The sequence below is a fragment of the Macaca nemestrina genome, chromosome 11 (assembly GCF_043159975.1).
Source record: "Macaca nemestrina isolate mMacNem1 chromosome 11, mMacNem.hap1, whole genome shotgun sequence".
Taxonomy (NCBI): domain Eukaryota; kingdom Metazoa; phylum Chordata; class Mammalia; order Primates; family Cercopithecidae; genus Macaca; species Macaca nemestrina.
In genome coordinates, this window is record NC_092135.1 from 54080965 (window position 1) to 54094896 (window position 13932).

Below are 13932 nucleotides of genomic sequence, written 5' to 3' on the forward strand. Positions count from 1 at the left end.
GCATGGTACTGGTACCAAAACAGAGATATAGACCAATGGAACAGAACAGAGTCCTCAGAAATAATACCGCACATCTACAGCCATCTGATCTTTGACAAACCTGAGAAAAACAAGAAATTGGGAAAAGATTCCCTATTTAATAAATGGTGCTGGGAAAATTGGCTAGCCATAAGTAGAAAGCTGAAACTAGATCCTTTCCTTACTCCTTATACGAAAATTAATTCAAGATAGATTAGAGACTTAAATGTTAGACCTAAAACCATAAAAACCCTAGAAGAAAACCTAGGTAATACCATTCAGGACATAGGCATGGGCAAGGACTTCATGTCTAAAACACCAAAAGCAACGGCAACAAAAGCCAAAATGACAAATGGGATCTAATCAAACTAAACAGCTTCTGCACAGTAAAAGAAACTACCATCAGAGTGAACAGGCAACCTACCGAATGGGAGAAAATTTTTGCAATCTACTCATCTGACAAAGGGCTAATATCCAGAATCTACAAAGAACTCAAACAAATTTACAAGAAAAAAACAAACAACCCCATCAAAAAGTGGGCAAAGGATATGAACAGACATTTCTCAAAAGAAGATATTCATACAGCCAACAGACACATGAAAAAATGCTCACCATCAGAGAAATGCAAATCAAAACCACAATGAGATACCATCTCACATCACTTAGAATGGCAATCATTAAAAAGTCAGGAAACAACAGGTGCTGGAGAGGATGTGGAGAAATAGGAACACTTTTACACTGTTGGTGGGACTGTAAACTAGTTCAACCATTATGGAAAACAGTATGGCGATTCCTCAAGGATCTAGAACTAGAAGTACCATATGACCCAGCCATCCCATTACTGGGTATATACCCAAAGGATTATAAATCATGCTGCTATAAAGACACATGCACACGTATGTTTATTGCAGCACTATTCACAATAGCAAAGACCTGGAATCAACCCAAATGTCCATCAGTGACAGACTGGATTAAGAAAATGTGGCACATATACACCATGGAATACTATGCAGCCATAAAAAAGGATGAGTTTTTGTCATTTGTAGGGACATGGATGCAGCTGGAAACCATCATTCTCAGCAAACTATCGCAAGAACAGAAAACCAAACACCGCATGTTCTCACTCATAGGTGGGAATTGAACAATGAGATCACTTGGACTCGGGAAGGGGAACATCACACACCAGGGCCTATCATGGGGGGGGGGGCGGGGAGGGATTGCATTGGGAGCTATACCTGATGAAATGACGAGTTGATGGGTGCTGACGAGTTGATGGTTGAAGCACACCAACATGGCACAAGTATACATATGTAACAAACCTGCACGTTATGCACATGTACTCTAGAACTTAAAGTATAATTTAAAAAAAAAAAAAAAAGAATCAAATCAAGAACTCAACCCCTTTTACAATAGCTGCAAAAAAAAAGATAAAATACTTAGGAATATCCCTAATCAAGAGAGGTTGTGCACTTGAAAAACTCTACGAGGAAAGCTACAAAACACTGCTGAAAGAAATCAAAGATGACATAAACAAATGGAAACACAACCCATGCTCATGGATGGGTAGAATCAATATCATAACAATCACCAGAGGGCAAAAAAAATCTACAAATTCAATACAATTCTCATCAAAAATCATAAATATTTTAAAGAATTTATACATGGTACCACATAATTTTCTAAAAGCATTGTATCACTTTATAGAAATTATAAAAATTTACCAGCATTTCACTTTGCCTTCACCAACATTATCATCATTTTTCAAATGTTTGTTAATCATAGGTTTAAAAAAAAACTTGCAGTTTTTCTAATTTTCATTTGTTTACTGATAAGGTTAAATGTTTTTCATGTTTTATTATTTCTATGTGTTTATGGTCTCCGTCCATTTATATTTATGATCTTAACACTATTATTGATATATGTGGTAAAGACAGCAAATCTCCATATATCTTATTGCTATGAGAATTCCCTTGGCTATTTGTAACCTTTTTATTTTCAAAAATAATATATTTAAATATAGTATAACCTATCACTCTTTTCTCTAATTCATATAATTATTTTAACACAAAACTATTTTACAATGAGAGATTGGATAATGTATTAACATTTATTTCTTTTTTATTGTTTAATTATGTATATTGATCCTTTAATTCTATTGAAAATTATTTTACCCACTTTTTAAAAGTTAATTCTGTATTGTTTTCTCATTTGACCCCTCTCTTGGTCAGGGTTCTTAGCCGAAACACAATCCTCTTTAACTAACTTAAGCAGAAAAGGGATTTATTGAATGATACTATTTTATAGGATTGTTGACAGAGCTGGAGAAACAGACTTGAGACTAAACTTCCAAGAATAGTAAAGGCCCAAATCATGCCAGACAACTGTAAGAAATTGTAGTCAGTACAACTTCTGTTACTACCACCAAGTACCAGGCCCAGATTTACTTTATAGCCATCATTACTGCTTTCTGCACTGATGTCACGCCTGCATCATGAAATTGATCTGGTAGTCAGTGCCAGACACCAACCAAACGGAAGCTCCATGAAATGTTTATTTTCTCCAAATTAAAGCCTCATGCACATCATGTGCTTACTCTGCAGCAATGACAGAGCCTAAGAATTTGGGTTCTAAGTTTCACATCAGAGGGCACAACTCATAACACTGGAATTTCTCCCAAATATACTAAGGATGGCAATCACATATAGAACAAATGCCCGCAAGTTATTTTGAGCCAAATATCCAATTTTTTCTACATTTTTCTGCTGGTTTTAAATTAATAATATTGTATTTAGATTGAGAGCCCTTTAGGGCCTAAAATTGGAAAATATGTTTCAGACATTGCAGTATCACTTGAGCTTAAAGATAAAGAGCATAAATTCTGAAGTCAGGCTGTCCAGACTCGAATTTCAGCTTTGCCTCTTACTAGTTGTGTGACTTGGTTATATTAATTGTCTCATTTAAGTTTTGTACCAAACGGAGATGGTTAAATACCTACTTCATAGGATCATCTTGGGCATCAAATAAAGAGCACCAGACATCAAACAAACACTGTGTGTTTTAGTGATTTTTTTTTTTTTTGCAATCTTCTTCCCCAAGGTATTCTTTGTCCTGCTTGAAATGTTTCCATTTACTTCTACCCTTAACTTCTGCCCTTAGCCAGTTTTCAGTCTAAGCTGTCAACTTCTGTTCTATTTCACATCTCTGCACCTTAGACATTTGCTTCTGATGCGGAACTCTGTTAAATGCTATCTAAAATGATTTGTAAACTGTGGGCTGATTTTTCAGTACACCAATACATAGCATCGGTGCATAGGTTAAAAACTCTCTCTGAGAATAAGATATAATAGAAAGATGTTAAAGGAAGTGATTCTGAACCTCTTTCCAACATGAAGAGCTGCATACCATAATGACACTGACTAAACATTTCATAGTTGTTTAGCCATATGCTAAATACTTCAAATACATTATATCATATAAGTTTTGCAATCAGATTTTGATACTATTGTTTAGGAAGTGAGTATTAAAACTCTCTTTTGGATTTGAGAAAAATGAAGCTCATAATATTTGACTTCCATAGTGTGGGTATCCTATTGCTGTTATAACAAATGACCACTAACTGAATGACTTGACCCAAATGTATTATCTTCCAGTGCTGGAGGTCAGAAGTCTGAAATTGATCGTTTAATTCCATTGAAAATTATTTACTCACTTTTTAAAAGTTAATTCCATATTGTTTTCTCATTTGACCCCTCTCTTGGTCAGGGTTCTTAGCTGAAAGCAACACAATCCTTTTTAACTAACTTAAGCAGCAAAAGAATTTATTGAATGATACTAACTACTTTATAGAATCACTAAATCATTGGGTTAAAACCAAGGTGACAGCAAGGCTTTGTTCTCCATGTTCAGGCTCTTGGGAAGAATCTATTTCTTGCCTTTTCCAGCTTCTAGAGGCCACCCACATTACTTGGCTGATGAACTTTTTCCATCTTGAAAGCCAGAACACTGCCATTCCTCTGGTTATCTCACTCTGTTTTCCTTTTCCATCTAATCCACATAAGGACTCTAGTGATTACGTTGGACCCACCAGGATAATCTGGGATAATCTTCCTATCTCAAGGTCAACTGATTTGTTATCTTATCTGCAACCTAAATGTAACGTAGCATATTCACAGATTCCTGGGATTAGGTTGTGGACCTCTACTGGCAGCATTACTCTGCCTATGACAAATTTTTTAAATTTGTTATTCCCCATCTTTCACAGTCCAACTACATTTTTTTAAAAAAATTTTTAGATTTAGCTTGAATTTATTTATTTGTTTTTCTTTTATTATTTGCTTCTTTTTATTGATATTTAATAGTTCATTTTTGGTGCATATGTGATTTTTTTTATCTGTATACAATGTGCAATGATCAAATCAAGGTAATTGACTTATTCATCAACTCAAACATTTATCTTTTCTTTGCATTGGGGATATTACAAATCTTTTACCTATTTTGATATATACAATAAATTATTGTTAGCAATAATTTTCCTACTGTACTGTCAAATGCTAGAACTTATTCCCTCTATTTAACTGTATTTTTGTTCCTTTTAACCAACTTTTTGTCCCTTCTCCTCCCTTGTCTTCCCAGCTCCTGGTAACCACCATTCTACTCTCCACCTTCCATAAGATCCACTTTTTTAGCTCCCAAATATGAGTGAGAAAAATTTGTCTTTCTGTGCCTGACTTATTTCACTTGACATAATGACCGCCAGTTCCATCTACGTCACTGCAAATGACAGAATTTCATTCTTTTTTAATATTGCATTGTGTTTATATACCATTTTCTTCATCCTTTCATCCATTGATAGACACTTAGGTTGATTCCATATCTTGGCTATTGTGCATAGTGCTGCAATAAATACGTGTTTGTTATTTATACCAATTTGTTTTCTTTTGGATATATATCCAGCAGTAGAATTCTTAGTTCATATGGTAGTTCTTTTGGTTTTTTAGGAACTCTCATGTTGTTTTCCATCATGGCTGCACTACTTTACATTCCTACCGATAGTGTACAAACATTCTTCTTTCTCCACATCCTCGTCAGCATGTTATTTTTGTCTTTTTGATATTTAATAATAGCTATTCTAGCTGAGGTGAGATGATATCTCATTGTATTTTGATTTACATTTCTCTGAACTTGTGTGATATTGAGCATTGTTTGAATATACCTGTTGTCTATTTGTATGTCTTCTTTTGAGAAATACCTATTCTGGTCTTTCACCCATTTTTTAATCAGATTATTATTTTTATTATTATTATTATTTTGCTATAGAGTTATGAGAGTTCTTATTTATCTATCTAGATTTCTATCTCTCTTTCTCCCTTTTTTTTTTTCTTTTGAGACAGAGTCTTGCTTGTCGCCCAGGCTGAAGTGCAGTGGCGTGATCTCGGCTCACTGCAACCTCCACCTCCTGAGTTCAAGCGATTCTCATGCCTCAGCCTTTCACATAGCTGGGATTACTGGTACATGCCACCATGCCTGGCTAATTTTTTATAGTTTTAGTAGGAAAGGTGTTTCACTATGTTGGCCAGGCCGGTCTCAAACTCCTGGCCTCAACAAATTCACTGGCCTCAGCCTCCCAAAGTGCTGGGATTACAGGTGTGAGCCACCATGCCCAGTCTCTCTTCCTCCTTACCTTGTACAGACATAGTACTTTGCAGTACTTACACTTATCATCACACACTGGACTATTCTAGGCTATGTAACTAAACCTGGATCTAGCTAGGTACGATATAAAAATACCCTCAGTTTTTCTCTAGATCAGAATAAAATTAGTTCCAACGATAGCCCTACTCTGATTCTGAAAACTGAGTGTTCTAAGAAACTTGTACCTGCCTATGATCCCCCATCTTCTTTCCAGTACCTAAGCATTTACCCAATACCTCTGAAAGCAAGTCTACCCAATTTGAGACTTCCATAACTTGAGTCATTTCACCATTAGCCTAACCTAAAGATCATCATTCTCACAAAAACTACATTGCAGAAAATACCAGATGATTCACGCAAATATCAAGTTTACTTATCCCTCTACTCCCTTAGCAGTTAGTATAGGGCTTGGCATGGAGTATGTGCTCAAAAGAGTTCATGAAATAGTTGTTCTAAATCTTCTTAAAATAAATCAAATTATATTTAATATTTTCTGAGTTCCTTTATTAAGAAAAGCTTAAAATCTTTACAGTTCAGCTTTATGCCCAAGTTTTACATAAATTTTATGGTATGTCTAATGCACACAATAGGAAGGCATTGTTAGCAAATTAATTTAAATATTTTAAAAATATGACATAATGCCTTACAAGACTCCTAATGTGGAATACAAATGAAAGTTAAAAAAAAAAAACTTTTATGTGCTAGGTGCTGTGGCTCATGACTATAATCCCAGGACTCTGGGAGGCCAAGGCAGGCAGATCACCTGACGTCAGAAGTTTGAGACCAGCCTGGCCAACATGGTAAAACCCTGTCTCTACTAAAAATACAAAAATTAGCCAGGTGGCGCATGCACCTGTAATCCCAGCTACTCGGGAGGCTGAGGCAGGAGAATCGCTTCAACCCAGGAAGCGGAGGTTCCAGTCAGCTGAGACTGCACCACTGCACTCCAATCTAGTCAACAGAGCGAGACTACATCTCAAAAAAAAAAAAAAAACTTTTTATAAACTTTGTGATTTTCAAATTTATTTCAAATTTAATACCAGCCAAAAGGAATCTTTTTTAAAAAAATCTACCAATAATAGAAAATATAAACACATCTGAATTTTTAATTATCAGGTTCCTATGTATTACATTTTTAGTCTTTATATATTATACTCCATACTGTCTGAGGAATATAGTGTGATTATTTGGGTTTCTAAAGAAGAGATTTTAACCAAGGATATTTTCTTTGCCAAACCTTAGTGATGCCTCCTTCATTGCATCATGAACCTGAGTGGTTTTCCAAACAATACTGAAGTCCCAATTCTACTGACTAACACATAAAATATGTTTTTCTCTTCCTTGTGGATTTATTTGGATGTATAAAAGTAAATCTCAATCTGTACAGCTACCCATGGCTTTCCTCAGAACATTCCAAAATCTTAAAACGATGATTATTGATATCCTAACTTATAGAAGAAAAACTAGATTATATACAAAAAATAAAGTAAGTCTTTAATACAAAGGAACACTTTTCAGTGTATCATATCTAAAACTGCAATAATCTGGACACGGGCTACCTAAAAGTAGAGCTACTAGTTGGCCATTTGTTATCGCCTTTAAGAACACCATCCCCCTCTTTCCCTTCGGCGCGCCACTGAAGATCCTGGTGTCTCCATGGGCCGCCGCCCCGCCCGTTGTTACCGGTATTGTAAGAACAAGCCGTACCCAAAGTCTCGCTTCTGCCGAGGTGTTCCTGATGCCAAGATTCGCATCTTTGACCTAGGGCGGAAGAAGGCAAAAGTGGATGAGTTTCTGCTCTGTGGCCACAAGGTGTCAGATGAATATGAGCAGCTGTCCTCTGAAGCCCTGGAGGCTGCCCAAATTTGTGCCAATAAGCACATGGTAAAAAGTTGCGGCAAGGATGGCTTCCATAATCCGGGTGCGGCTCCACCCCTTCCACGTCATCCGCATCAACAAGATGTTGTCCTGTGCTGGGGCTGACAGGCTCCAAACAGGCATGCGAGGTGCTTTCGGAAAGCCCCAGGGCACTGTGGCCAGGGTTCCATTGGCCAAGTTATCATGTCCATCCGCACCAAGCTGCAGAACAAGGAGCATGTGATTGAGGCCCTGCGCAGGGCCAAGTTCAAGTTTCCTGGCCGCCAGAAGATCCACATCTCAAAGAAGTGGGACTTCACCAAGTTCAATGCTGATGAATTTGAAGACATGGTGGCTGAAAAGCGGCTCATCCCAGATGGCTGTGGGGTTAAGTACATCCCCAATCGTGGTCCTCTGGACAAATGGCGGGCCCTGCACTCACGAGGGCTTCCAATATGCTGCCCGCCTCTTAATACTCACCAATAAATTCTACTTCCTGTACACCTAAAAACAAAAACAAAAACAAAAAACACCATCCCCAATCTTTGATTTGATACTTCTTGCGATCAAACAACTAGCTCTTTGTGGTTTTCAAAGCTTCTTTAACTTCTCTTCTACACTGTCCCTGTTCTCTCTTTCTTGCATAAAGCTCGCCAACTTGTTCCTGTGTCTTTTAGATGGGTGGGTAACCCGATGTGATAACTTAATTGGTGCCATTGTGATAATGGTGATTATGATTTAATGGAGTAGGTTTCACATATAATGCAATTATAATACTTAAGCATTTAATGTCATAACCCCATAGGTTTATTAATTGTGAAATTTTCAAGTATTAGGTCAAGACAGTAGTGGATATTTTGAGACCACCAGGTACTTCTGTCATACCGTAATGCAATAAGCTGCTTACTCAAGGCCATAATTACAAAATTGTCATCCCATTCTTGCATGACTATTGAAAAGAAACCTTAAAGCATACCAAAACATCGCTTTTTTTCATATTATATGGATCCTTAGAACATATAATATATATTATATACAACATATATTATATTAACATATATACAACATATATAATATATTTATTATATATAATATATTAACATATATACATATATTAACATATATACAACAGATAACATATATACAACATATATAATGTTGTATAACATATGAGCTAGGACACATATATTCTCTTATTAATCAACAGCACATGGCTTAATTCTAAATTGCTTCTGTTTCTCACTCTACACTAGAACCTTCCATTTATTGTTTTATAAATCTTTGGATTGAATTTCCTTCCTTCCTTCCTTCCTCCCTTCCTCCCTCCCTCCCTTCCCTCCCTCCCTCTCTCCCTCTTTCTTTCTTTCTTTCTTTCTTTCTTTCTTTCTTTCTTTCTTTCTTTCTTTCTCTCTCTCTCTCTTTCGTTCTTTCTCTTTTTTGAGACGAAGTTTCACGTTGTCCAGGCTGGAGTACAATGGCACCATCTCGGCTCACTGCAACCTCCACCTCCCAGGTTCAAGTGATTCTCCTGCCTCAGCCTCCTAAGTAGCTGGGATTACAGGCGCTCACTACCATGCCTGTCTACTTTTTTGTATTTTTCGTAGAGACAGGGTTTCACCATGTTGGCCAGCTGGTCTTGAACTCCTGACCTCAGGTGATCCACCAACCTCAACTTCCCAAAGGGCTGGAATTACAGGCGTTAGCCACCTTGCCCAGCCGCATTTTCTTTCTTAATTGTATCTTTTGGTGAAAGTTTAAATAATATTCTTCATAATTCATTACTTATTTAAATTCTTACTTTTATTCTGCAACAAAACACTTGATAATTCATAAGACAAATCTATAAAGACACCACCCAGGGATTTACAGCTAAATGAAGATGAGATGGCCACAAAGAGTAGACAGGCAAAGATGAGTACTCTTTGCTTTATATCAAAAGTTAAAAACTTTAATTTCCAAGGTTATCATAAGTTTATAGTCGTAGAAAACTCATTAAAAACAGTTTGATCCAATTTTATAGAAATCATAATATATTGGAAATGTCATTTAAATGACAGCATAGTTTTTTAAGAAAAATCAAAGTGAAGCTGAATCTTCAATAAATGCCCTCAAATAATATTATCATGTACAAAATAATAAGGTGACAACATTGTAGAAATAATAGAAAAATAATTTATATGTCATGTGATTAACCACTATTTTTTAAATTCCAAAAATCCACCATGTCTTTAAGAGACAAGATTAGTAAAATGTTAATAATTATTAAAACTAGATGATGGGTTGATAAAGTTGATTAAATTAGTCTCTATTTTTGCATATATTTAAACTTTTATAATAAAACATTTAAACATAAAGAAAGATATATAGATTATAATTACTGACATATATAGTCTCAAAAGATGGATGTTTAGTAGGTATCAATGATAGTTCATTAACTCTCCCCTGAATCAGTAGGCAAATTTTTATCTACTTAGCTTACAGTAAATTCATCTTTGGAAAAAGAATTAGTGAATTACAAGAGGAAATATCAACCAAACCTGGGAAAGTAAACTAAAGAGGAATGACAGCAGAATAATTCAATGAAAATTCTATTGTCATATAATCCTGATGATATATTATAAACGTTAGTAAAACGATTGGCCAACATCTATTTTTATAGAGCTAATATTACAGGTATATTCTACGATAGAAGCAAAGAAGACAGTAAAAGAGAGAAAAGGTCTCAAGATTTAGAAAAGAAATTATAGTTAAGAAGCTAAAAGAATGTAGAGGCTCTGATGCAGGTAGGAAACCCGTATCCAATATGGACACAGGAGTTTGAAATGGTGAATAAAACATACAGGGCTCAAGTACAAGCATTGGTAACTGAATAACACTTTTGTCTTAATGCACATTCCACTACTACATCTCCAGCACTCCCTTTCCTTCTCCCACTGCAAGTGAGTAAAAATCCATTATCAAGACTATTCAATTCCTTAAACTAAGAACATTGGGGTATTTTGAGAGACAGTAGAGAGTGTGGCTAAATGTACATACTCTAGAGCCAGACGTACTTGCTAGCTATATCACCTTCCTTACCTGTAAGACAGAGATAACAGGCCGAGACGGGGGGATCACGAGGTCAGGAGATGGAGACCATCCTGGCTAAGACGGTGAAACCCCATCTCTACTAAAAATAACAAAAAAAATTATCCGGGCGAGGTGGCGGGCGCCTGTAGTCCCAGCTACTCGGGAGGCTGAGGCAGGAGAATGGCGTGAACCCGGGAGGCGGAGCTTGCAGTGAGCCGAGATCGCGCCACTGCACTCCAGCCTGGGCGACAGAGCGAGACTCCGTCTCAAAAAAAAAAAAAAAAAAAAAAAAAAAAGACAGAGATAACAGTCCTATTCACTTATTCCTGTTATTACACAGTTTATTGAAATGATAATGTGATGGTTGATCAGTCCTTAGCCAGTTGGATTGCATAGAAAACTTCAAAGAAAGTAGCCCTTTTCTGTAACCACCTGGAATTTAAAATTTACCCAGAACTTTCAATAGTTTTAAATACAGATAATTATTCCATACCAAAGAAAAGCTGGGGCATGGAAGTTGTTTAATTTCATGAACACATTTTTCTATATTTTAAACAAGCAAGGAGCTTAAAAGATAATTAGAGAAAATGAGACATCTGGCCTTACCTCTTGATCTCTAGAAAACCTCAGTATAAAATAGGCTGAAAAAATAAGGGAGACTTTTTTCAAGCAGTTCATATTTGCCACAATTAAACACTGCTGAGGGCAAAGTGATGGCCTTCAAAGAAAGAATTCACTTGCTTCCCACAGCTTCAGCCTCCGTACAGTGAAATGTCCATAAAAGAAGAAGATAAAGAAGGTGAGTCGGCCACTTAGCTGAGAAATAAAGATCAACAGAGTGATGGTGTGGTAAGTGGTAGAACCATCACTGAATAAGATGTTCAGCAAAACATGTCCTAAATCCACTTTGTCTCTAAGTACAGGATCTTACCAAGTTCACCCTACTTTTCCAAACTTTTAGATTATCTGTTTGGTCTGGGGATTGAATTATATTAGCTCCAAAATCCCAGCACTAAGATTATGCAGCTCAAATCCTCACAATTCTCGTTTGGTAACCTAAAGGCTTTTGTAAATTTCCTCCACGTTTCAAATTTTGTTTTTTGCTTCAGACCACACTCTTGATCTAATATTTTAAGATTACCTCAGAGGAATGTCACGAGTAGACTAGAGTTTAAGAGACATTTGAGGCCGGGCGCGGTGGCTCAAGCCTGTAATCCCAGCACTTTGGGAGGCCGAGACGGGCGGATCACGAGGTCAGGAGATCGAGACCATCCTGGCTAACACAGTGAAACCCCGTCTCTACTAAAAAATACAAAAAAAAACTAGCCGGGCGAGGTGGCGGGCGCCTGTAGTCCCAGCTACTCGGGAGGCTGAGGCAGGAGAATGGCATAGACCCGGGAGGCGGAGCTTGCAGTGAGCTGAGATCCGGCCACTGCACTCCAGCCTGGGCGACAGAGCGAGACTCCGTCTCCAAAAAAAAAAAAAAAAAAAAAGAGACATTTGATGAAGTGTCTCATTATTTTCCTGTGAATGAAAGAGACACATGAGCTACCTAATACTACAGTATGTGGATTTATATTTTTTCTGTCAACTATACCAAAAGAATAATAATTGATTGATGATTGGTTCATTAATTACTTCATTAGTTAATAGATTGCAGTCTTTATAAATAGCAGTTTATAGTTGTATTCCACAGAATTTCTGATCCTGTCTCTTCCCTACCCAATGTTTTATCATTAAACTTCATTTACATAAGATAGTATATTCAACAAATACAAAGATTTACTAGAACGGAAGCCACAGTAAGATATTTCACAGGATAAAATTAAAAGTAGATGTCAACAGAGTAAATCAAAGTGAAATTTAATAGAGTTAAACAAACAGTAAGTGTTCTAAATACCAGGATTAAATTCCATGACGCTACAGCTTTTTTAAAAAGTCACAAAGTAGAATAAGAAAAAATGACTTTCAGAAAGTTAGTGTAAAGAAAGCTCACTGGTTTTCATTGGCTGCCTGCTTAGTTTGAGGTGACCTCATGATGTGGTGAATAAGCAGACGTCGTTTCTCCGAGCTACCTTGACAGAAGTGTGGTGACCAGAACTAGGTAGAGATGGGCCTACTATATTCTGTGCTACTCATAAGTCACCTATCGTATCACAATTTAGCTCTTGGTACCACACTCTAGTAGGAAAATATATCATCAAAAGATATTCAAAGTAGAGGGCAAAGGTGGAGAAGAATATTTTTTAAAATTAATTATGAAAAACAGCTGAAGTTTGAATTTCATCTAAAATCATGATTCACAAAATATTATTCTTCCTTTGATTTTTTCCAACAATTTTAAATATAAAAATCATTCCTAGTTTGTTGATTGTATAAAATCAGGCAGCAAACTGGATTTATCCTATGGCCTATGGTTTGCTAATCTCTGATCTAGAGCAGCACTCTTTTTTCATTGGACCTAAATCAAGGCATCTACAGGACTGCATTTTTTTCTGAAAGCTCTAGAGCAGCATCTGTTTGCTTACTTTTGCCAGCTTTTACAGGCCATCTATTTCTTTGCTCCTGATCTCACCTCTATCCATTTTCAAAGCCACCAACATTCCACTTATCTGCCCATTCTTTCATAGTCACATCTCCCTCAGATCACAGTCAGGAAAGGTTTTCTGGTATTAGACACTTTAGACATATGTAATTACATTGGGGCAACCCACATAATCCAATATAATTTCCCATATCAGAATGAATATCCAACAGAAAAACTATTACATAAGGAGACGATCTACCACACTGATTCTTATGTGGATGCAAATTAAAACATGAGGCACCACTTTATACACACCACTTTGACAAAAACTAGAGATACCACCAAATGTTGGTGAGCTTATGGAGAAATAGGAATCTTGTGCATTGTGGCAGGCATGAAGAGCAACAGAGCTCTTTTAGTCTGGCAGTGTAAACTGTGGTATGGAATGTGCATCCCCTAAGACATGGCAATCATTCTCTTCAGTATATGTCCAGAGAAATATGTGCAGAGACACCAAAGGAGTTGTGTGTCATTATGTTTATCACAGCATTATTTGTGATGGAAGGAAGTTGGAAGCAATTTAGGTGCACTTTGCTAGGGAAATAAAGTAGCATAAATGTGTACTATGGAATATGATCAGAGCAAACTGACACATAGAAAAATACACATAAATCCTGAAAACAATAAAGAATAAGAAAATCAGAAAAAGAATGAGATTATAATACACTGTATGTATACATATATGTAATCTGAAAAGAATATATATATCC

The 13932-nt window shown here is 36.5% G+C and overlaps 1 pseudogene; it reads left to right on the forward strand.

Moving 5' to 3' along the window:
• Positions 1-7326: 7326 nt before the first annotated feature.
• LOC105493226 (large ribosomal subunit protein uL16-like) lies at positions 7327-8053 on the forward strand (annotated as a pseudogene).
• Positions 8054-13932: the final 5879 nt, after the last annotated feature.